Here is a 25000-nt window from a genome sequence, read left to right as displayed (position 1 = left end):
AGAAACTTTTTTCTCTAGCGGTAACCTGAGTAGCACAAAAATCCAATTATAGAATATTGTGTGCATGTTCACGTATTCTACCATAGAAGTCAAGGGTGGAAAAAAAAAGTGGAAAAAAAACCCAGACTCTCGCGGCAAACACCATCACATATTCTCATTAGCGCTAAACTGACATGAAAATATGAATATTGAATATTCCAAAGTTATTTTTGTAACAAAATATTTTCTATTTATTTATAAATAAATATTTCTACATATATCTGATGTATATATATATATATATATATATATATATATATATATATATACACAGTATCTCACAAAAGTGAGTACACCCCCCACATTTTTGTAAATATTTTATTATATCTTTTCATGTGACAAAACTAAAGAAATAACACTTTGCTACAATGTCAAATTAGTGAATGTACAGCCAGTATAACAGTGTAAATTTGCTGTCCCCTCAAAATAACGCAACACTCAGCCATTAAGGTCCAAACCATTGGCAACAAAAGTGAGTACACCCCTAAGTGGAAATGTTCAAATTAGGCCCAAAGTGTCAATATTTTGTGTATCCATCATTATTATCCAGCACTGCCTTAACCCTCTTGGGCATGAAGTTCACCAGAGCTTCACAGGTTACCACTGGAGTCCTCTTCCACTCCTCCATGACGACATAACGGAGCTGGTGGATGTTAGAGACCTTACGCTCCATGCTCTGCTTCAGTGTGTCACAGTACATGTTGGCATTCATGGTTCCCTCAATGAACTGTAAGCAGCTCCCCAGTGCCGGCAGCACTCAAGCAGGCCCAGACCATGACACTCCCACCACCATGCTTGACTGTAGGCAAGACACACTTGTCCTTAGTCTGCTTGTCTTCAGCAATCTGTTTGCAGGCTTTCTTGTGCATCATTTTTAGAAGAGGCTTCCTTCTGGGACAACAGCCATGTAGACCAATTTGATGCAGTGTGCGGCATATGGTCTGGGCACTGACAGGCTGACCCCCCACCCCTTCAACCTCTGCAGCAATGCTGGCAGCACTCAGACATCTATTTCCCAAAGACAACCTATACGAAAACATGTTTGACCTGAAAACTTCCACTTCCCTCTGATTGGATAAACTATTGCTGTTTTTATGAGCTGACTTTGGAATAAAGACTATCTTTGATGTGACTTGGCGGAGTCTGGTGTGTCCTTTTCTTGGAGTGCCAGGAGAACACTGTTGATTGATTTGCTGTATTTTGGAAGCAAGGGTGAGGCTTTCCTATCTTCTTCTTAGTACTGGACTGGATGTGCTGGCTGTAAGTTCCTGGAGGAGTCCTTTCACTGAAGGACCAGGCACTGCATACCGGAAGTGACGTAGCGCAACGTGAAGATCATCGGAAAAGACACAGAGGAGAGGGGAGAGGATCATATCAGAGTGCTTGTCACTGTCTACTGGGGGATTCATCTTTATGTAGAGCAACAACTCTTTTTTTCAGATCCTCAGAGTTCTTTGCCATGAGGTGCCATGTTGAACTTCCAGTGACCAGTATGAGAGAGTGTGCGAGCGATAACACCAAATTTAACACACCTGCTCCCCATTCACACCTGAGAACTTGTAACACTAACAAGTCACATGACATCGGGGAGGAAAAATGGCTAATTTGGCCCGATTTGGACATTTCCACTTAGGGGTGTACTTACTTTTGTTGTCAACGGTTTAGATATTAATGGCTGTGTGATTTTTTTGAGGGGACAGCAAATTTACACTGTTATACAAGTTGTACACTCACTACTTTACATTGTAGCAAAGTGTAATTTCTACAATGTAACACATAAGTTCCAAAAATAGAGGCACTCTCCGTGTGCAAAAAGCGTGTTTAATCAAATTTTTACAGAGTTAACGTTTTCGGGCTGTGATGCCCGTCCTCAGACTCCTGAAAGAAAAAACACTGTGGACAGCGCTGCGGAATATGTTGGCGCTTCATAAATAAAATATAATAATGATAAATAATCTCTATGTTAAAGTCCTTTGGCGGCTTTTTTTTTCTTCTAACACCCGAGATCTCATATTTTTGAGCCCTTATAACGTTGGTGTGCAATATTTTTTTTAAAAATATTTTTTTATTAGACAGTGTTATTATGAGTGTAAGTGTACTTTGTTATGTATTTTTGATGTTTTGTGACACTTTTTGTTTCGCAAAACAGTTAACCACAGCTTCGAAATCGTGGTCAATCACGATTTAGCTCAACTTGTAATATCAGAGCAATTTAAACAAAGCTCAAACGATCGCTTAAACCCTTGCAAAATTATTTGCGCATCACTTGTAATCTAGCCCTTAGTGTTTAACGTGCCTCTTAAATTACATTTGTTATTTATTTCATTTGTATTTTCAGTCCAATTGGTTATAGATGTACTAATGAAGTTGTATGAAGAAAAGGTTAGTTAATAGGATCTTCAATAACTGATTAGTGTTTTTTTCTATTTGTTGTCACATTAGCCTTTTTCTTTGAAAATGTTTAAGAATTAAAGGGACATAAAACAGTATGAACTAACATAAGTTTCTAAACATATAATGCAGCCAAAGCTTACTTTCAAAAATGTTTATGTTTTAACTCCCATTAACACCTTTAATTCAGGCATAGTTTTGTTTGCAGCAAGCTTCCCCCCATGGGCATTTCCATATATGGAAGGTGCTATCTAGGCCAGAGCTTCTGCAGAATGCACTTGTGCAAATGGATGGTAGGAGTCAGAGTCATATGACACCTGACTAAAGCAGTGCACAATATAATGCTGAAGCTTTCACAAAGAAAGTGACATATCTGTGGAAACTAGCAAGCCTCTTTTCAACAAACAATAGCAGTTCCTGCTATCCCTCTTCAACCCCCCCTTGCTTTTTAGTAATTATCTTTACATGCACTCTTTGTTATATTATACCCCAAGGTTTAGAGTAGGACACTGATAAGGGGGGGGGGGGGTGAAGCAGGCTACACTTGGCAACACTAAAGTGTAAGTAATTTTGCAGATTTGTGGAAATTGTGTTAAAATACCTATAAGCTTTTTTTTTCCACTTTTTTCCCCACATGCTGTTTTACCTCAGTTGACCCTTTTATAATATGCACATAACTCAAAATGTTTTATGGCACTTTAAGTGCAAATTTTTCATTTATTTTAAAAAAGGAACTGATTGACCAAATAGCTTTTGCTAGTGCCAAGTTTACTACCTCGTGTCAATATTCAATTTGTAACTGTTTACTTAACTATTCTCATGTATTCCTGTTAACTTCATGATATTAGTTTCCTGTATATAATTTAAACCACTATTCCTATCTTTACAGTATCTAGTCGTGCGCCCTGTGTATTGATGTGCACAAAAGTTGCATGTTAGCGAATATACTATATACACACAATTGCATGTCCGATGGTATTGGATTTTATATGTTTTCCCTGTTACTTGATATAAATGTGTCTCCAGTTTGTAAATAGCTGCAACTTTTACATGACTCTGTGCCTCATTTGTAGGACCCTTTTAGTTTTTGTAGCCAACATTCTCTTGTTTTACTTCTATTTATAAAGTCCATCTTTATTAAATTGTTCCAAATTTTTGTCTTTTTCTATAATAGGTAGACTTTTTTTTTATAATATCACAAATAAGGTTATACAGTCTACTATATGTGGTAATTTTGTTTACCTCATGTCTTTTTACATCTTTAACCCCTTAACGACCACGGACGTGCAGTGCAGGGTACGTCCTAAAAAAACTGCTAGTTAGTGACCAAGGATGTACCCTGCACGTCCTCAATGTTTTCAAGCGCTGGAAGCGATTGTGTATCACTGCAATGCCCTTTTTAAGCAAACTCTGTGGCCCTCTCTGCATCGGCCAGCAATAGTGCTGATCATTGGTGGGTGGGAGCCATAGCAGGGAGGCGGTGGGCGGCCCATCGCTGGGTCAGTTCTGGCCAGCAGTTCTGGCACTGCGCGCAAATGTTGTGCACGTGCGTGAGGGGGTGTGAGGGGAACATTATTAAGTTATAACTGCTGGAGCCTCTGTAAGGGAAGGAGGGAGAGGGGCAATAATAAATTTAGTATCGGGAAAGGGATCTGAGAGGGGGTAGGGTATTGAGGGGGGACAGCAACACTACAGTAAAATGGGGTATATTGAGGAATTATTATTTTTTTTACCAAAATGGGTACTGGCAGACCAAGATGGCAGCAAATAGAGCGGGGAGGGCTGTTTGGGGGGAAAAAGGGGGGATCCAACATTGCATTATATGTATGTAAAAGGGGTTAGGGAGGGAACAGGGGATGGTATGTGTCAGATGAGAGACTGATCTCTACACTAAAGCTAAAATTAACACTACAAGCTACCTTATTAACCCCTTCACTGCTGGCCATAATACAAGTGTGATGTGCAGCGGCATTTAGCGGCCTTCTAATTACCAAAAAGCAATGCCAAAGCCATATATGTCTGCTATTTTTGAACAAAGGGGATCCCAATGAAGCATTTACAACTATTTGCGCCATAATTGCACAAGCTGCTTAACTTAACCTAAAGTTAGTGAAAAAGTAAACAATTTTTTTTCTATTTGATCGCATTTGGCGGTGAAATGGTGGCATGAAATATACCAAAATGGGCCTAGATCAATACTTTGGGTTGTCTACTACACTACACTAAAGCTAAAATTAACTCTACAAGCTCCCTACAAGCTACCTAATTAACCCCTTCACTGCTGGGCATAATACAAGTGTGGTGCGCAGCGGCATTTAACAGCCTTCTAATTACCAAAAAGTAATGCCAAAGCCATATATGTCTGCTATTTCTGATTAAAGGGGATCCCAGAGAAGCATTTACAACCATTTGTGCCATAATTGCATAAGTTGTTTGTAAATAATTTCAGTGAGAAACCTTAAAGGGACACTCAAATCAAAATTAAACTTCATGATTTTGATACAGCATGAAATTTTAAACAGCTTTCCAATTTACTTCCATTAACAAAATGTGCACAGTCTTTTTATATTTACACTTTTTGAGTCACCAACTCCTACTGAGCATGTGCAAGAATTCACAGCATATACGTATATGCATTTGTGATTGGCTGATTGCTGTCACCTGATACAGGGGGATTGGAAATAGACATAACTTTGCAATTTATTTAACAAAAATCTACTACTCATTTGAAGTTCAGACTAAGGGGCCCATTTATCAAGCTCCGAACGGAGCTTGTGGGCCCGTGTTTCTGGCGAATCTTGAGACTCGCCAGAAACACCAGTTATGAAGCAGCAGTCTAAAGACTGCTGCTCCATAACCCTGTCCGCCTGCTCTGATGAGGTGGACAGGAATTGTCAGAAATCAACACGATCGAGTACGATCGGGTTGATTGACACCTCCATGCTGGCGGCCGATTGGCCGCGAGTCACAAGGGGGCGGCGTTGCAGCAGCAGCTCTTGTGAGCTGCTGGTGCAATGTTAAATGCGGAGAGCGTATTTCTTTCCGCATTCAGCGAGGTCTTGCGGACCTGATCCACACTGTCGGATCAGGTCCGCAAGACCTTTGATAAATAGGCCTCTGTGTGAATTATAAAAGTTACAGTTTAACTTGTTTGTGTGCATGCTCAGTTGACATTGATGATCACAATCCTATTTTTATTTTTTTATTTTTATATAGGTCAAATCATACTTGTACACACATTAAAGGGACATGAAACACAAACATGTTCATTCATGCTTTAAATAGAGCATGCAATTTTACACAATTTATTTCTATTATCAATTGTGCTTTTTTCTACTAGTATCCTTTATTGAAGGAGAAGCAATGCACTTTTGTGATCTAGCTAAACACATCGGTAATCTAATGACAACAGACATATACAGTATGTGCACCATGGGTGAGACAATAACATAAGGCATGTGCAGTCACCAATCTGCAGCTACTGAGCCTATTTAGATATGCTTTTCAACAAAGGTATCAAGAGAAAGAAGCAAATTAGATAATAGAAGTAAAGAGGAAAGTTGTTTAGAAATGCATGCTCTATCTAAATCATGAAAGAAAAAAATTGTGTTTCATGTCCCTTTAAATGACTAATGGCTAGATTACGAGTTTTGCAGTATGAGTGAAAAAGCAGCATTAAGGCTCTTTTTCACTACCACTGGTATTACGAGTCTTGCAGGTATATCTGTCCCGCACACTTTTTTGGCCGTAACGCAACGTAACTACCGCAGCTTTCAAAATGTCCTTTTTCAATGAGACTTCCTTTGCGCCGGTATTACGAGTCTGCCTGGGAGGCCAAAAAGTGAGCGGTACAGCCAATACCGTCAAGATCCATACCGTAAACTGTCAGTAGTAATGAGTTTTACACTACAAAGCTGTACCATAAAACTCATAACTAATGTGTTACAAAGTACACTAACAGCCATAAACTAACTATTAACCCTAAACTGAGGCCCTCCCACATCGCAAACACTAAAATAATATTATTAACCCCTAATCTGCCACTCCAGACATCGCCACCACTATAATAAACATATTAACCCCTAAACCGCTGTACTCCCGCATCGCAAACACTAGTTAAATACTGTATTATTAACCCCAATCTGTCGCCCCTAACATCGCCGCCACCTACCTACATTTATTAACCCCTAATCTGCCACCCCCAACGTCGCCGCCACTATACTAAATTTATTAACCCCTAAACCTAATCCTAAATCTAACCCTAACACCCACTAACTTTAATGCATTTAAAATAAATCTAACTAAAACCTACTATTAATAACTAAATAATTCCTATTTAAAACTAAATACTTACCTATAAAATAAAACCTAACCTAGCTACAATATAACTAATAGTTACATTGTAGCTAGCTTAGGTTTTATTTTTATTTCACAGGCAAGTTTGTATTTATTTTAACTAGGTAGAATAGTTAGTAAATAGTTATTAATTATTTACTAACTAGCTAAAATAAATACAAATTTAATTTTACAAAACCTGTCTTACACTAACACCTAACCTTACACTACAATTAAATAAATTACATTAATTAAATACAATTCTAAATTACAAAAAAACAAACAAACACTAAATTATACAAAATAAAAAAAAGAAATTATCAGATATTTAAGCTAATTACACCTAATCTAATAACCCTATCAAAATAAAAAAGCCCCCCCAAAATAAAAAAAATCCTAAACTAAACTACCAATAGCCCTTAAAAGGGCCTTTTGCGGGGCATTGCCCCAAAGAAATCGACTCTTTTACCTGTAAAAAAAAATACAAACAACCACCTAACATTAAAACTCACCACCCACAAAACCAACCCCACAAATAAAATCCTAACTAATAAACCTAAGCTCTCCATTGCCCTGAAAAGGGCATTTGGATGGACATCTATTTGAGCTTGTTGGACATCCCATTCCAAAACCATGGGCTTTAAAGGGACAGTAAAGTCAAAATTAAAGTTACATGGATTGCATAGAGCATATGCATTTTAAACAACTTCTATTATCAATTTTGCTCAGTTCTCTTGATATCCTTTGTTAAAGGGTAATTATATGGGAGCAGTGTTTGCAATATTGTTTATGGCCATGTTATACATAGTTAAGAACACTGATGCCATAGACTTGCACACACTCCTGGGCTCCTATCAGCCTATCTAGATTTATTGTTCAACAAAAGATACCAAGAGAGCAAAGCTAATTTTGATAAAATAAGTCATTTGAAAAGGTGCTTAAAATTACATGCTCTATCTGAATTATTAATCTTTTATTTTGATTTTACTGTCCCTTTTAATATGTACTCACCCCCTTTGCAGCTAAACAACTGCTGCTTTTCTGGGGAGGCATTCCACAAGATTTTGGACTGTCTATGGGAGTTTGTTCCCATTAAACCAAAAGAGAATTTGTGAGGTCAGCCACACCCACTAATGTTGGACGAGAAGGTCAGGCTGAAAATTGGCGTTCCAATTCATCCCAAATGTCTTCAATAAGAATGAGGTCAGGGCTCTCTGCAGGGTACTTAAGTCCCTTAAGACCAAGCTCGCCAAACTATGTCTTCATGGACCTCACTTTGTGCACAGGGGCACGGTCATGCTGGAATTGGAAAAGAAGTTCCCCAAACTGTTGTAACAAAGTTGGAAACTACCAATTATCTAGAATGTCTTTGTATCCTGTAGCATTACAATGACCCCTTACTGGAACTAAGGGGCCTAGCCCAAACCCTAAAAATAGCCCTAGACCATTATCCTTCCTCCACCAGACTTTAGAGTAGGCACTATCCATTTTGGTAGGTAGCATTCTCTTGGCATCCTCCACACCCAGATTATTTACTCAGACTGCTAGATAGTGAAGCATGATTCATCACTCCAGAGAACACATTTCCACTGCTCCTGAATCCAGTGGCGGTGTGTTTTACACCACTCAAGCCAACTCTTGTGCATATAGATTTGAGGTTTGTGTAAAGCTGCACAGCTGTGGAAACCCATTTCACAGAGCTCCTTGTGCTGATGTTCCTTACAGAGACAGTTTGGAATTCTGAAGTGAGTGGTGCAACAGATGATAGGCGGTTTTTACATGCTACACACTCAGGCCATACAAACTCACAGTGCAGCAGTGACGTGCAGTGAGTTCAGAGACTGGTGAGGCAGTCGCTACGATACACCCGAGAAACATATATATGAACCCGATAAAGCCTTATACTGAGCAGCAAGGACTGTAATTGGCACTAATATTTATGCACCTCGGAACAGCTGAGCCTCTCACATTATAAAACACACTACTATATATGCTGGGCAGCAGCAAAGTCTGTAGTTGGCATTAATATAAGTACACCTGAATTTTCCCAATTAAAATACTGCTGTTTGGGCATTTTAGCGCTTACTTAAGGAAATGTGTTTATTATTATTATTATAAATATTTTTGTGTTTTTGTTTCTTTAAACCTTCCACTGTCATTAAGTAGTCTTATAACAGCCTTGTTACTTTCAACTTTCACTGTCACTAGACTAACTCTTAGCCTGTACATATTCATTTATTAAACTGTTTATTAAATTATTATATACAGAGTAGATTTAGAAAGGGTGACAGTGCACACAGTGAGCCGTTATAATTGATTTGCCTCATGATGGCAGGATTTAGCTCTGCAAATGTGGTGATTTCTAACTCTAATACCTTAAAATCCAACCTGCTGGCTGTTCAAGGCTAACCATGCTACATGACTGTCTTTAATTGTAGTTTCTGTAAATTCAAGCACATTAAAGACATCTATGTAGCAGAGTTATTCTTAAAAAAAGCCAGTAGAGTGGAATTCTGAGAGTTAGAATTTACTAAATGTGCAGAGGCAGAGCTAAATTACACATTAAGGGAGCTAAATAAATGTATTACTGTCAGACCTTAAAATACACTGTGCTGGCTTCTTCAAGGCTAATACTAATACATACATGTTTTTAATTATAGTTTGTGCTAATTAAAACAATTTAAAGTTAGTTATGTATCAGGGTTAGCCTTGAAAAAGCTGCAGTGTGCATTTTAAGGTCTAATAGTTAGAAATTACTGAATTTGCAGAGCTAAATTACATGCAAAGATATTTTCATTTTTTTATTTTGCTCCCTATGCATGTAATTTAGCCCAGAAATTATGTTTCCTACTCTCAGAAATTGCAATGCACCCCAGTGGCTTTTTCAGGGATAACCATGCTACATATATGTAGCAAATCAAAGACAGCTATATAGCTGGGTTAGCCTCAAAAAGCCAGCAGGTTGAATTTCAAGGTCAGAGAGATAGAAATTACTGAATTTAAAGATCTTAATTACATGAAAAGGAAGAACTCTCAAACCCTCCATCTGTCTCTCTCCTCCTCTCTCTTAGATTCTCCTACACTCTCTCACACTGTTTCTCTCCCCTTTTCCTCAACTTTCTAACACTCTCCCTCTCTCTCAGGTATTCCTTTTCCCTCTCTTTCATACAAAGTCTCTCACACACTCTCCCTCATGCAGTCTCTCACATTCTCTTTTCTCACACACTCACACTGACACAGACTCACATGCTGCCTCTATCACACAGTCTCTCACACACTCTCTCTCATGCAGTCTCTCACATTCTCTTTTCTCACACACTCACACTGACACAGACTCACATGCTGCCTCTCTCACACAAAGTCTCACACACACTCTCTCTCATGCAGTCTCTCACATTCTCTTTTCTCACACACTCACACTGACACAGACTCACATGCTGCCTCTATCACACAGTCTCTCACACACTCTCTCTTACGCAGTCTCTCACATTCTCTATTCTCACACACTCACACTGACACAGACTCACATGCTGCCTCTATCACACAGTCTCTCACACACTCTCTCTCATGCAGTCTCTCACATTCTCTTTTCTCACACACTCACACTGACACAGACTCACATGCTGCCTCTATCACACAGTCTCTCACACACTCTCTTGCATGCAGTCTCTCACATTCTCTTTTCTCACACACTCACACTGACACAGACTCACATGCTGCCTCTCTCACACAAAGTCTCACACACACTCTCTCTCCTCATGCAGTCTCTCACATTCTCTTTTCTCACACACTCACACTGACACAGACTCACATGCTGCCTCTATCACACAGTCTCTCACACACTCTCTCTCATGCAGTCTCTCACATTCTCTTTTCTCACACACTCACACTGACACAGACTCACATGCTGCCTCTATCACACAGTCTCTCACACACTCTCTCTCATGCAGTCTCTCACATTCTCTTTTCTCACACACTCACACTGACACAGACTCACATGCTGCCTCTATCACACAGTCTCTCACACACTCACTCTCATGCAGTCTCTCACATTCTCATTTCTCACACACTCACACTGACACAGACTCACATGCTGCCTCTATCACACAGTCTCACACACTCTCTCTCATGCAGTCTCTCACATTCTCTTTTCTCACACACTCACACTGACACAGACTCACATGCTGCCTCTCTCACACAGTCTCTCACACACTCTCTCTTACGCAGTCTCTCACATTCTCTTTTCTCACACACTCACACTGACACAGACTCACATGCTGCCTCTATCACACAGTCTCTCACACACTCTCTCATGCAGTCTCTCACATTCTCTTTTCTTACACACTCACACTGACACAGACTCACATGCTGCCTCTCTCACACAGTCTCTCACACACTCTCTCTTACGCAGTCTCTCACATTCTCTTTTCTCACACACTCACACTGACACAGACTCACATGCTGCCTCTCTCACACAAAGTCTCACACACACTCTCTCTCATGCAGTCTCTCACATTCTCTTTTCTCACACACTCACACTGACACAGACTCACATGCTGCCTCTATCACACAGTCTCTCACCACTCTCTCTCATGCAGTCTCTCACATTCTCTTTTCTCACACACTCACACTGACACAGACTCACATGCTGCCTCTATCACACAGTCTCTCACACACTCTCTCTCATGCAGTCTCTCACATTCTCTTTTCTCACACACTCACACTGACACAGACTCACATGCTGCCTCTATCACACAGTCTCTCACCACTCTCTCTCATGCAGTCTCTCACATTCTCTTTTCTCACACACTCACACTGACACAGACTCACATGCTGCCTCTATCACACAGTCTCTCACACACTCTCTCTCATGCAGTCTCTCACATTCTCTTTTCTCACACACTCACACTGACACAGACTCACATGCTGCCTCTATCACACAGTCTCTCACCACTCTCTCTCATGCAGTCTCTCACATTCTCTTTTCTCACACACTCACACTGACACAGACTCACATGCTGCCTCTATCACACAGTCTCTCACACACTCTCTCTCATGCAGTCTCTCACATTCTCTTTTCTCACACACTCACACTGACACAGACTCACATGCTGCCTCTCTCACACAAAGTCTCACACACACATTATATAATATAGAATTATTATAATACAATTGCTGTATAAAAAAGAAACTGTTGAGCTTCATACACAGACAGATTTCTTTCACATAGTATGTATTCATTTTTACTAAATCAAAAATACTCGCCTAGTTTCACTAATAATAAAGAGCTTTCCAGTTAGAAATAATTCCCATGCCATTTATTATATGGAGTTTATTTAATAGTTGGAAAACTCCCTCATGAGCAAACTAAGCACATATAACAATGTATATTAAACAGTCCCCATCATTCTCCTATTTATATACATTATATATTATATATATTTATATACATTTTGTTTATGCCAGTGAGACACCATTTGTGTACAACATACAAATGATGCCACTGACATTATATTTGGGACTTTTTAAGAAGAAACAAATCTGCAAATACCAATGGGATAGTTATCTCATATAAATTAATTACATGACAATGACTTAGTGATTAGCCAGTAAACATTAACTTTATTACTGGAAAAATGAAAACAGAACCAGTTACTACCACATTAGTCTAAAAAAGGGACTCAATTTGATTGGTAAAAACAGAAAAATAAAGTGTTAATGATGAAGAAAAACAGTGTATACCAGATGTGTTTTCTGTTATGGAAAAATAGGATATTCTGCCCCCCCCCTCCCTTCCACTTATCAGGGTAAATTTAAAATAATTCATTAAAATACAAACTTTAGAAACACTAATACTACTCATGCTAATACTAAACAGTAAGGCAAACTATTTCCTGATAACATATGGGGTATGAGACCAACTGTAATTAAGCTTATTGTACTGGGTGCTCACAACAGTTATTTCTAGCTCTGACTAAAATTAGTTATTCTAAACTAAGAAACTCACACAGTCTTTAAGTTCTAAAAGCCTTACATTTACTAACCTTGTAAGTTAGCTCACTTCTCAAGTCTGTTATGGAGGAGCCCTGGGAGAATGAGGGAGGAACTAACCTTTAACCTGCACTGCTATAAGTTATTTGTGGAAAGCAGGCAGCATAACGTTATTGCTATGAGAAAAGATAGCACTAAGACAGACAGATCATAGAAGCTGATCGTCTCTGTGTGCTACACTGTTTAGAGGAGAACGCTGGCAGCATAACACACAGAGCTGAGCTAGCCCTGCAACCTGCATACAATGCAAATATTGTTGCAGGATTCTCTATACTTTCAAGTTACAGAAGGCTGAAGGGAGATACTGTAGTGTATTTTGTGCCTATTGCAGCAGCTACACAATTACACACCCTCAGCTCAGCAGTCAGATTCAGCACGGCCACACACCTGCTCCTGCTGCAATACACTTTTTATTAGGATCATCATGATCTCTCCTCCTGGTCTGGGGCACTCCATGATTGTTAAGCAAGATGTGTTTACAATTTCATTCACTACAGTAAATTATGTGATGATCGTGATTTTTTCCTGATCAAAGGGACTGAAGGTGAAGAATCATTAGCGTTTCCATAGAGCAAGTAGTGTTAAACTTTAAAACTATTTGCTCTATTGGAAATGGCATGCAATTGATTCTTCACCCTAAGTCCCTTAGATCAGGAAAAAATCACGATCATCACATAATTTACTGAAGTGAATGAAATTGTAAACACATCTTGCTTAACAATCACGGAGTGCCCCAGACCAGGAGGAGAGATCATGATGATCCTAATAAAAAAGTGTATTGCAGCAGGAGCAGGTGTGTGGCCGTGCTGAATCTGACTGCTGAGCTGACCGGACCCACCATGACCATATGTCACTTACCTCAGTGGCTAGTGCACGCTCCTCTGTTCGGCTCCTAGTACTCTCCTGAGTCCTGACGTCCTGTCCACTGACTGACTCCACGTCCACTTCTACTCCTGGGCTGACAGTTGACTCACTCTGTGAGCAGAGCACTCACATGCGGCTGCGCATCTATTTCCCGCCCGGCAACTCAGCCTAGAGACTCAGACATACTGATGTCTGATTGGCTGAGGGGCAGGCAGGCAGGGCTCCCGAGGCTAGCCTCCGGTGGGAGCTGTTATGGGCTGCAATAGAGACTGCTGCATTAGCTATTATTCCCCACTGGGTGGCAGTCTCTAAAGCAGCCCATAACATAACAGAGAATTACATTCATATTGAGCAATGGAAGGATAGCTGGCCTCTACCTTCTTGCGCAATATGAATGTAGTAACTTAATATTATGTTATTTTTTTAAAACAATAAAATTGCAATAAATACTGAATTTGGTGCAGGGGTGGGGGGGTAGGGGTGGTCACCTTTTAATATGAAAAAAGGCTGTAATTCCAACATTGGCCAGGGGAGGCACTGCCTCACCTGCCTCTTATGAATGCACGTCACTGCATCTTGCTTAACAATCACGAAGTGCCCCAGACCAGGAGGAGAGATCATGATGATCCTAATAAAAAAGTGTATTGCAGCAGGAGCAGGTGTGTGGCCGTGCTGAATCTGACTGCTGAGCTGACCGGACCCACCATGACCATCTGTCACTTACCTCAGTGGCTAGTGCACGCTCCTCTGTTCGGCTCCTTGTCCTCTCCTGAGTCCTGACGTCCTGTCCACTGACTGACTCCACGTCCACTTCTACTCCTGGGCTGACAGTTGACTCACTCTGTGAGCAGAGCACTCACATGCGGCTGCGCATCTATTTCCCGCCCAGCAACTCAGCCTAGAGACTCAGACATACTGATGTCTGATTGGCTGAGGGGCGGGCAGGCAGGGCTCCCGAGGCTAGCCTCCGGTGGGAGCAGTTATGGGCTGCAATAGAGACTGCTGCATTAGCTATTATTCCCCACTGGGTGGCAGTCTCTAAAGCAGCCCATAACATAACAGAGAATTACATTCATATTGAGCAATGGAAGGATAGCTGGCCTATACCTTCTTGCGCAATATGAATGTAGTAACTTAATATTATGTTATTTTTTTAAAACAATAAAATTGCAATAAATACTGAATTTGGTGCAGGGGTGGGGGGGTAGGGGTGGTCACCTTTTAATATGAAAAAAGGCTGTAATTCCAACATTGGCCAGGGGAGGCACTGCCTCACCTGCCTCTTATGAATGCACGTCACTGCATCTTGCTTAACAATCACGAAGTGCCCCAGACCAGGAGGAGAGATCATGATGATCCTAATAAAAAAGTGTATTGCAGCAGGAGCAGGTGTGTGGCCGTGCTGAATCTGACTGCTGAGCTGACCGGACCCACCATGACCATCTGTCACTTACCTCAGTGGCTAGTGCACGCTCCTCTGTTCGGCTCCTTGTCCTCTCCTGAGTCCTGACGTCCTGTCCACTGACTGACTCCACGTCCACTTCTACTCCTGGGCTGACAGTTGACTCACTCTGTGAGCAGAGCACTCACATGCGGCTGCGCATCTATTTCCCGCCCAGCAACTCAGCCTAGAGACTCAGACATACTGATGTCTGATTGGCTGAGGGGCGGGCAGGCAGGGCTCCCGAGGCTAGCCTCCGGTGGGAGCAGTTATGGGCTGCAATAGAGACTGCTGCATTAGCTATTATTCCCCACTGGGTGGCAGTCTCTAAAGCAGCCCATAACATAACAGAGAATTACATTCATATTGAGCAATGGAAGGATAGCTGGCCTCTACCTTCTTGCGCAATATGAATGTAGTAACTTAATATTATGTTATTTTTTTAAAACAATAAAATTGCAATAAATACTGAATTTGGTGCAGGGGTGGGGGGGTAGGGGTGGTCACCTTTTAATATGAAAAAAGGCTGTAATTCCAACATTGGCCAGGGGAGGCACTGCCTCACCTGCCTCTTATGAATGCACGTCACTGCAGTGCAGGGCTGCTAAGTTTGGAGGGTTTACCGCTTCGTGGCTGGGCTGTTTTTGCTCCCAGATAATTCCACTTCACTTCACAGTAATAGCACTTACAGTTGACCGGGTTAAAGGGGCAGTAAACCTAGAAAATAATGTTATGTAATTCTGCACATAGTGCAGAATTATATAACATTATCTTAGCCAAACTTTATGCAACATAATATTGCTGGTGAAATTTGATTAAAAAAAGAGAGTTTTTCAGACTGCCGCTCTTGCTCTACTGAGCGGGTCTTGTTTTCCCCCTGGGCAGCTGTCTAGTCACGGGCCTGATCGCGCCATTACACTCAATGCAGCTTGCTCCCGCTATCAGACAGAGCAGGAGCGAGCTGCATTGAATGTAATGGCGCGATCAGGCCGGGCTGTGACTAGACAGCTGCCCAGATGCGCTCAGGGGGAAAACCAGACCCGCTCAGTAGAGCTAGAGCGGCGGTCTGAAAAACCCTCTTTTTTTAAATCAAATTTCAGAGGCAATATTATGTTGCATAAAGTTGGCTAAGATAATGTTATATAATTCTGCACATAGTGCAGAATTATATAACATTATTTTCTAGGTTTACTGCCCCTTTAAAGGGACAGTCAACCATAGAATTGTTATTGTTTTAAAAGATAGATAATCCCTTTATTACTCATTCCCCAGTTTTGCATAACCAACACAGTTATATTAATGTACTTTTTACCTTTGTGATTACCTTGTATCTAGGAACCTTCTTCCAGCCCCCTGATCACATGACTGTGACTGTTTATTATCTATTGTCTTAAATTTAGCATTGTATTGTGCTAGATCTTAAATAACTTTCTGTGCCTGAACACAGTGTTATCTATATAGCCCACGTGTACTTTCTGTCTCTTTGTGTTGAAAAGAGATTTAAAAAGCATGTGATAAGAGGCAGCCCTCAAAGGATTAGAAATTAGCATATGAGCCTACCTATGTTTAGTTTAAACTAAGAATACCAAGAGAAAAAAGCAAATTTGATGATAAAAGTAAATTGGAAAGTCAATTAAAATTAAAAGTCCTATCTGAATAATGAAAGTTTTATTTATACTTGACTGTCCCTTTAAGTATATTGAGACTTATGTAATAGTGCAAATAACAATTATGCTAAATGTCACATGTTCAAATTCCAGTGAAGGGTTTTTGTAGTATTCAGTTCATACTGAAATGTCCTAAATCTGCAATATTTTTCACAGCTCAAATATTGTAATCATTAACAGATTTGACTTATTTAGCAAGTTTGTTTTATTTAGTTTGAATACTGATGCATTCAAGTGTTTCAGCACCTCGCATATAGCTTAAAACACAAAAATGAAATTGTAATTGTAATGTAAATTCAAAAATGTATTTCTACTCTGCTCCTTAAACATTTTTAACTGTATTTGGTAAATTAAAGCTCCTTATATGGTGGCATCATTTTTCTCTAGCTGCATGCAAACTCTTAGGGTTAAGTGAAGAGTTTACATTTCTAGCAGTTTAATTCTGCTATGGCTGCATGATAGAACAAGTATCATTTAATTAAAGGGATATGAAGCCCAACATTTTTCTTTTGTGATTCAAACAGAGAATATGATTTAAAAAACAAGTTTCCACTTTACTTCTATTATCAAATTTGCTTCGTACCCATGAAATTCTGTGTTGAAGAGATACCTGGGTAGGCATCTAGAGCTATACATGGCTGGAACTAGTGCTGTCATCTAGTGCTCTTGCAAATGAATAACATTCTTGCAAAACTGCTGCTATATAGTGCTCCAGAAATGGGCCGGCTCCTAAGCATACATCCCTGCTTTTCAACAAAGACAAAAGACAAAGTAATTAGTAAATTAGAAAGTTGTTTAAAATGACATGCTTTTTCTTAGTAATGGTTAACCTTGACACCCCAGATGTTTTGTAACTACATTTCCCATGATGCTTAGGCACTCTAGTTAAGCATCATGGGAAATGTAGTTCCAAAATAGCAGTGGTTGACAAGGTTAGCCATCACTGCGCTATCTGAATAATGGAAGTATAATTTTGAGTTTCATTTCACTTTAAACCTACTCTCTTATTTTCGTGAATGGCCGTACAACTTTGGCTAAATCTCTTGTCTATTCTGAAATGTCCATCAATTTAAAATAAATCTGTTTAATATTATTATTATTTATTATACTTTTCTCATATTGCAATAACAGATATTTTAGACGGTCCTACAACCACAACTACTACAGTAAAAGTCATTTGGGAAATAGATTTATTAAGACAGATATTATTTACATGACATTAAATAGATCCACAAGTATAAAACTTCAAATTTGGGTTATAAGGATGCTGCTTGCACATGTGTATTATAACAGTTCATATGTTATAACTCACTATAACTAATTTAGGGCCAGATTATAAATGGAGCGTTATTTTAGCTGTCTAGTCACGGGCCTGATCGCGCCATTACAATCAATGCAGCTCGCTCCCGCTATCAGACAGAGCAGGAGCGAGCTGCATTGAATGTAATGGCGCGATCGGGCCGGGCTGTGACTAGACAGCTGCCCAGATGTGTTCAGGGGGAAAACTAGACCCGCTCAGCAGAGCTAGAGAGGCGGTCTGAAAAACCCTCTTTTTTTTAATCAAATTTCATAGGCAATATTATATTGCATAAAGTTGGCTAAGATAATTTTATATAATTCTGAACATAGTGCAGAATTATATAACATTATTTTCTAGGTTTACTGCCCCTTTAAGTATATTGAGTATATACAGTAAAAATCATTTGGGAAATAGATTTATTAAGACAGATATTTTTTTTTATATTTACATGACATTAAATAGATCCACAAGTATAAAACTTCAAATTTGGGTTATAAGGATGCTGCTTGCACATGTGTATTATAACAGTTCATATGTTATAACTCACTATAACTAATTTAGGGCCAGATTATAAATGGAGCGTTATTTTATGCTTCCGCTCGATCGTTGACTGTGCTAGAAGTAAACTTTTTGCACTTGTTGGGTTGCGCCCATATTAGGAGTTGAAATATATATATATATATATATATATATATATATATATATATATATATATATATAAATATATACATAATTATATACATAATTATATTATATTATATTATATTATATTATATTATATTATATTATATTATATATATATATATATATATATATATATATAAATATCTATTTATTTATTTATTTATAAATATATACCAAACTTTACTATGTGACGTTTCAAGGTTTTCACCCCTTCCTTAGACAAAAAAAATCAGTGAACAATAAGACAATATAAAGACATTCAAAAGCCCCTCCCCACAGTGCTCCACCAATAACATATTAATCAACAATAACATATTCATCAGCATAGCGTGTGCTATCATTAGTGTATAGTGCCATAACAATTCGATTCCAACTAATATTTATAGAGTTAAAAAGCATAATAAGCAGAAAATACAACAAAGTCAAATAAGTGTGTGCACAACTATTTATGAACCTATATATATACAAAAACGTACTAATAGTGTGTGTACATGCGTGGTTTAAAACGTGTGTCTGTGTTACCCATATGTATGCTCATATTGTGTTCATTATTCAAAGACCAGTGTGATGGACTAACTTATTCATCAGAATAGGGCACAATCATACCTCAAAATAGTTTTCCGTAGGGATGGCAGTTTATAAGACAGTACACCATCCATAGCGTGTCATTGCTGTAACACTCCAGCAGGCTAAAAGGGAGCGGGCTTAACAACGTAACACTTGGCTATGATGCCTCTTAGGATAGCCAATCACCAAGTGTCTAACAGATGATGTTTAAAAAGTTTGGTATATATTTATAAATCCAGAGAGTGCATTTTCTTCATTCTTATATATACACACACATATATATATATACACACACACACACACACACACACACACACACACATATACACCTTTTTAGAGATGTACACCTGAGACCTGATATCTTTTAGTCCTTATAACTATTGTGTGCAATATTTTTTTGTTATCATTTTTATTAGATAAGGTTATTATGAGTGTAAATATACTTTATGTATTTTTTATATGTTTTGTGACACATTTTTGTTTCGCAAAACAGTTAACCAGAGCTTTGAGGACATTCTAGCATATTGCGATCATGTTTACTTTCAACTTGTAATACGAGCGGAAACCCCTTAGCGCTCTGCTCTTAATCTGGCCCTTAATTTGGTTAAAAAATGAATAAAAAATAATTATAAATTTTAAATTTAAAAAGGGAAAGCTAGCCAAATGGAATTTTATTGCTAAAATTTCCACTTATGATTAAACCTTTTGGTTTTATATCCCTTTAAGGATAAACACAAGCACAAATGTATACCCTATAGGTAAATATAATAGGGCTACATATGCTGAGGAACACAGGAGAGGGCTTAATTTACATAAATGATTTACAATGCAATGGCAGCCTGTTTGACACTAAGGGGCCTAGTTATCAAGCCGTCAACCTCAAATACGCTGGAATTCCGCAGCGTATTTGTGGCGAGGCTGATACGCCTTACTTATCAAAGGCTCGAGACCGGCAAAAGTAGAATTTTGTAACGTAAGCTTCGATCCGCCGTACTCAGTCCGACACAGATCGATTCTTACGTCACTCCAGATGTTCCGCAGACAAGTGCGGCACATTCTCACTACTTTTGCACTTTTACGGCCCAGCGTACCTGGTTTTCAAACCGCCACCCCTGGAGGCGGCGGATCCCATAGGAATCAATGGGAGTCTGACCATAGCGAAAGTACAAGTTCGCTGCTGACAGACATCCCATTGATTTCTATGGGAGCTGTCTACACCTAACACCCTAACATGTACCCCGAGTCTAAACACCACTAATCTGTCCCCCCTACACCGCCGCAACTAAATAAAGTTATTACCCCCTAAACCGCCGCTCCCGGAGCCCACCGCAAGCTACTATATACATATTAACCCCTAAACCGCCGCTCCCGGAGCCCACCGCAACTATAATAAATGTATTAACCCCTAAACCACCGCTCCCTGAACCCGCCGCAACCTATATTAAATGTATTAACCCCTATCCTGCCCCCCCTACACCGTCGCCACCTATAATACATTTAATAACCCCTAATCTGCCCCCCCTACACCGTCGCCACCTATAATAAATTTATTAACCCCTATCCTGCCCCCCACTACACCGCCGCCACTGTAATAAAATTATTAACCCCTAAACCTAAGTCTAACCCTAACCCTAACGCCCCCCTAACTTAAATATTAATTAAATAAATCTAAATAAATTAACTCTTATTAACTAAATGAATCCTATTTAAAACTAAATACTTACCTTTAAAATAAACCCTAATATAGCTACAATATAAATAATAATTATATTCTAGCTATTTTAGGATTTATTTTTATTTTACAGGTACCTTTCAATTTATTTTAACTAGGTACAATAGCTATTAAATAGTTATTAACTGTTTAATAGCTATCTAGTAAAAATAAACTGAAATTTACCTGTAAAATAAATCCTAACCTAAGTTACAATTACACCTAACACTACACTATACTTTAATAAATTATTCCTATTTAAAAAAAAATACTTACCTGTAAAATAAACCCTAAGATAGCTACAATATAATTAATAATTATATTGTAGCTATCTTAGGATTTATATTTATTTTACAGGTAACTTTGTATTTATTTTAGCTAGTTAGAATAGTTATTAAATAGTTATTAACTATTTAATAACTACCTAGCTAAAAGAAATACAAAATTACCTGTAAAATAAATCCTAACTTAAGTTACAATTAAACCTAATACTACACTATCATTAAATTAATTAAATAAACTACCTACAAATAACTACAATTAAATACAGTTACATAAACTAACTAAAGAACAAAAAATAAAAAAAGCTAAGTTACAAAAAATAAAAAAATAAGTTACAAACATGTTAAAAATATTACAACAATTTTAAGCTACTTACACCTAATCTAAGCCCCCTAATAAAATAACAAACCCCCCCAAAATAAAAAAATGCCCTACCCTATTCTAAATTATATAAAGTTCAAAGCTCTTTTACCTTACCAGCCCTTAAAAGGGCCATTTGTGGGGAAAAAGAAAACAGCTCTTTTGCCTGTAAAAGAAAAATACAACCCCCCCCCAACATTAAAACCCACCACCCACATACCCCTAATCTAACCCAAACCCCCCTTACAAAAACCTAACACTAATCCCCTGAAGATCATCCTACCTTGTCTTCACTCAGCCGAGCAGCGATGGAACCGAAGTGGACATCCGGAGCGGAAGAAGTTAATCCTCCAAGCGGCGCTGAAGAAATCTTCCATCCGATGAAGTCATCATCCAGGCGGCGCTGAAGAAAAGTCTTCGATCCGGCCGATGTCATCTTCAAAGAGGCGCTGAAGAGGTCTTCTATCCAGGCGAAGTCATCTTCCAAGCCGGGTCTTGAATCTTCCTTCCGCCGATGCGGAACCTCCTTCTTCACCGACGGACTACGACGAATGAAGGCTCCTTTAAGGGACGTCATCCAAGATGGCGTCCCCTCAATTCCGATTGGCTGATAGGATTCTATCAGCCAATCGGAATTAAGGTAGGAAAATTCTGATTGGCTGATGGAATCAGCCAATCAGATTCAAGTTCAATCCGATTGGCTGATCCAATCAGCCAATCAGATTGAGTTCGCATTCTATTGGCTGATCGGAACAGCCAATAGAATGCGAGCTCAATCTGATTGGCTGATTCTATCAGCCAATCAGATTTTTCCTACCTTAATTCCGATTGGCTGATAGAATCCTATCAGCCAATCGGAATTGAGGGGACGCCATCTTGGATGACGTCCCTTAAAGGAGCCTTCATTCGTCGTAGTCCGTCGGTGAAGAAGGAGGTTCCGCGTCGGCGGAAGGAAGATTCAAGACCCGGCTTGGAAGATGACTTCGCCCGGATAGAAGACCTCTTCAGCGCCTCTTTGAAGATGACATCAGCCGGATCGAAGACTTTTCTTCAGCGCTGCCTGGATGATGACTTCATCGGATGGAAGATTTCTTCAGCGCCGCTTGGAGGATTAACTTCTTCCGCTCCGGATGTCCACTTCGGTTCCATCGCTGCTCGGCTGAGTGAAGACAAGGTAGGATGATCTTCAGGGGATTAGTGTTAGGTTTTTGTAAGGGGGGTTTGGGTTAGATTAGGGGTATGTGGGTGGTGGGTTTTAATGTTGGGGGGGTTGTATTTTTCTTTTACAGGCAAAAGAGCTGTTTTCTTTGGGGCATGCCCCCACAAATGGCCCTTTTAAGGGCTGGTAAGGTAAAAGAGCTTTGAACTTTATTTAATTTAGAATAGGGTAGGGCATTTTTTTATTTTGGGGGGGTTTGTTATTTTATTAGGGGGCTTAGATTAGGTGTAAGTAGCTTAAAATTGTTGTAATATTTTTAACATGTTTGTAACTTATTTTTTTATTTTTTTGTAACTTAGCTTTTTTTATTTTTTGTACTTTAGTTAGTTTATGTAATTGTATTTAATTGTAGTTATTTGTAGGTAGTTTATTTAATTAATGTAATGATAGTGCAGTATTAGGTTTAATTGTAACTTAGGTTAGGATTTATTTTACAGGTAATTTTGTATTTCTTTTAGCTAGGTAGTTATTAAATAGTTAATAACTATTTAATAACTATTCTAACTAGCTAAAATAAATACAAAGTTACCTGTAAAATAAATATAAATCCTAAGATAGCTACAATATAATTATTAATTATATTGTAGCTATCTTAGGGTTTATTTTACAGGTAAGTATTTATTTTTAAATAGGAATAATTTATTAAAGTATAGTGTAGTGTTAGGTGTAATTGTAACTTAGGTTAGTTTTTATTTTAAAGGTAAATTTCAGTTTATTTTAGCTAGGTAAGCTATTAAATAGTTAATAACTATTTAATAGCTATTGTACCTAGTTAAAATAAATTGAAAGGTACCTGTAAAATAAAAATAAATCCTAAGATAGCTAGAATATAATTATTATTTATATTGTAGCTATATTAGGGTTTATTTTATAGGTAAGTATTTAGTTTTAAATAGGATTCATTTACTTAATAATAAAAATATTATTTAGATTTATTTAATTAATATTTAAGTTAGGGGGGCGTTAGGGTTATGGTTAGACTTAGGTTTAGGGGTTAATAATTTTATTACAGTGGCGGCGGAGTAGTGGGGGGCAGGATAGGGGTTAATAAATTTATTATAGGGGGCGACGGTGTAGGGGAGGCAGATTAGGGGTTAATAAATTTATTATAGGTGACGACGGTGTAGGGGGGGCAGGATAGGGGTTAATCGGTTTAATATAGGTTGCGGCGGGTTCAGGGAGCGGCGGTTTAGGGGTTAAACTATTTATTTAGTTGCGGAGAGGTGCGGGATCAGCAGGATAGGGGTTAATAACTTTATAATAGAGGGCGACGGTGTAGGGGGGGCAGGATAGGGGTTACTAGGTATAATGTAGGTGGCAGCGGTGTCCGGGAGCGGCGGTTTAGGGGTTAATACATTTATAAGAGTTGCGGCGGTGTCTAGGAGCGGCGGTTTAGGGGTTAATACATTTATAAGAGTTGCGGCGGGGTCTAGGAGCGGCGGTTTAGGGGTTAGTAACTTTATTTAGTTGCGGGGGCTCCGGGGGCGCCGGTATAGGGATAGAACAGTGTAGTTTAGTGTGAGTGCTTAGTGACAGGCTAGCAATAAAGCTGGGAAAAAGCCGAAGGGCAGCGAGATCGGATGAGTGATAACTCTCACAGTCCGCTGCTCATCGCCCCGCGGCTTTTTGACAGCTTTATTTGATAACTTAGGCGTATTTTTTCAGGTCCGCGGCGGCGATGTGAGGCCAGCTTAGGCGGGCGTATTGGGCCGGCGAAGCAAGGAAAGTAGACGGCTTGATAACTACCCCCCTAAGCAGGGGAGGCAGTTGCAAGAAGTGTTAGATGGCACCAACCATATTCAGCTCTTCATCTGTGCAATGTATGTAATCCAACTCCACAGCAAATAAAAAATAAATACATGCGGGAAATCCGTTATGTGACGTACTGGAAATTCAGGAGTAAGTCGTTGCTCCTCCAAGGAAAAGACTGTGGTAAAATATATTTGAACGTTGTTGCACAAAGCACTTACCTTGCAAGATGCAATTCTTGCTTTTTTCTTTTTGCCTTTTTTCACCTACAAGTTTATAGGGAAAAAAGCTCAGGGCTTGTAGGTAGAAAGATCACAAACTTTATATAGTTTATCACCTG

At 39.1% G+C, this 25000-nt stretch overlaps 1 protein-coding gene across 1 annotated transcript in view; it reads left to right on the top strand.

The window, feature by feature from the left end:
• The window catches only part of ITGBL1 (integrin subunit beta like 1), an 803636-nt gene that overhangs the window by 13361 nt on the left and 765275 nt on the right, over positions 1-25000 (top strand). The gene's annotated exons all lie outside the window — the stretch shown is intronic.

The sequence above is a fragment of the Bombina bombina genome, chromosome 3 (assembly GCF_027579735.1).
Source record: "Bombina bombina isolate aBomBom1 chromosome 3, aBomBom1.pri, whole genome shotgun sequence".
Taxonomy (NCBI): domain Eukaryota; kingdom Metazoa; phylum Chordata; class Amphibia; order Anura; family Bombinatoridae; genus Bombina; species Bombina bombina.
Note: the sequence above shows the minus strand (reverse complement) of the source record. Positions and strands in the feature narration are given on the sequence as shown.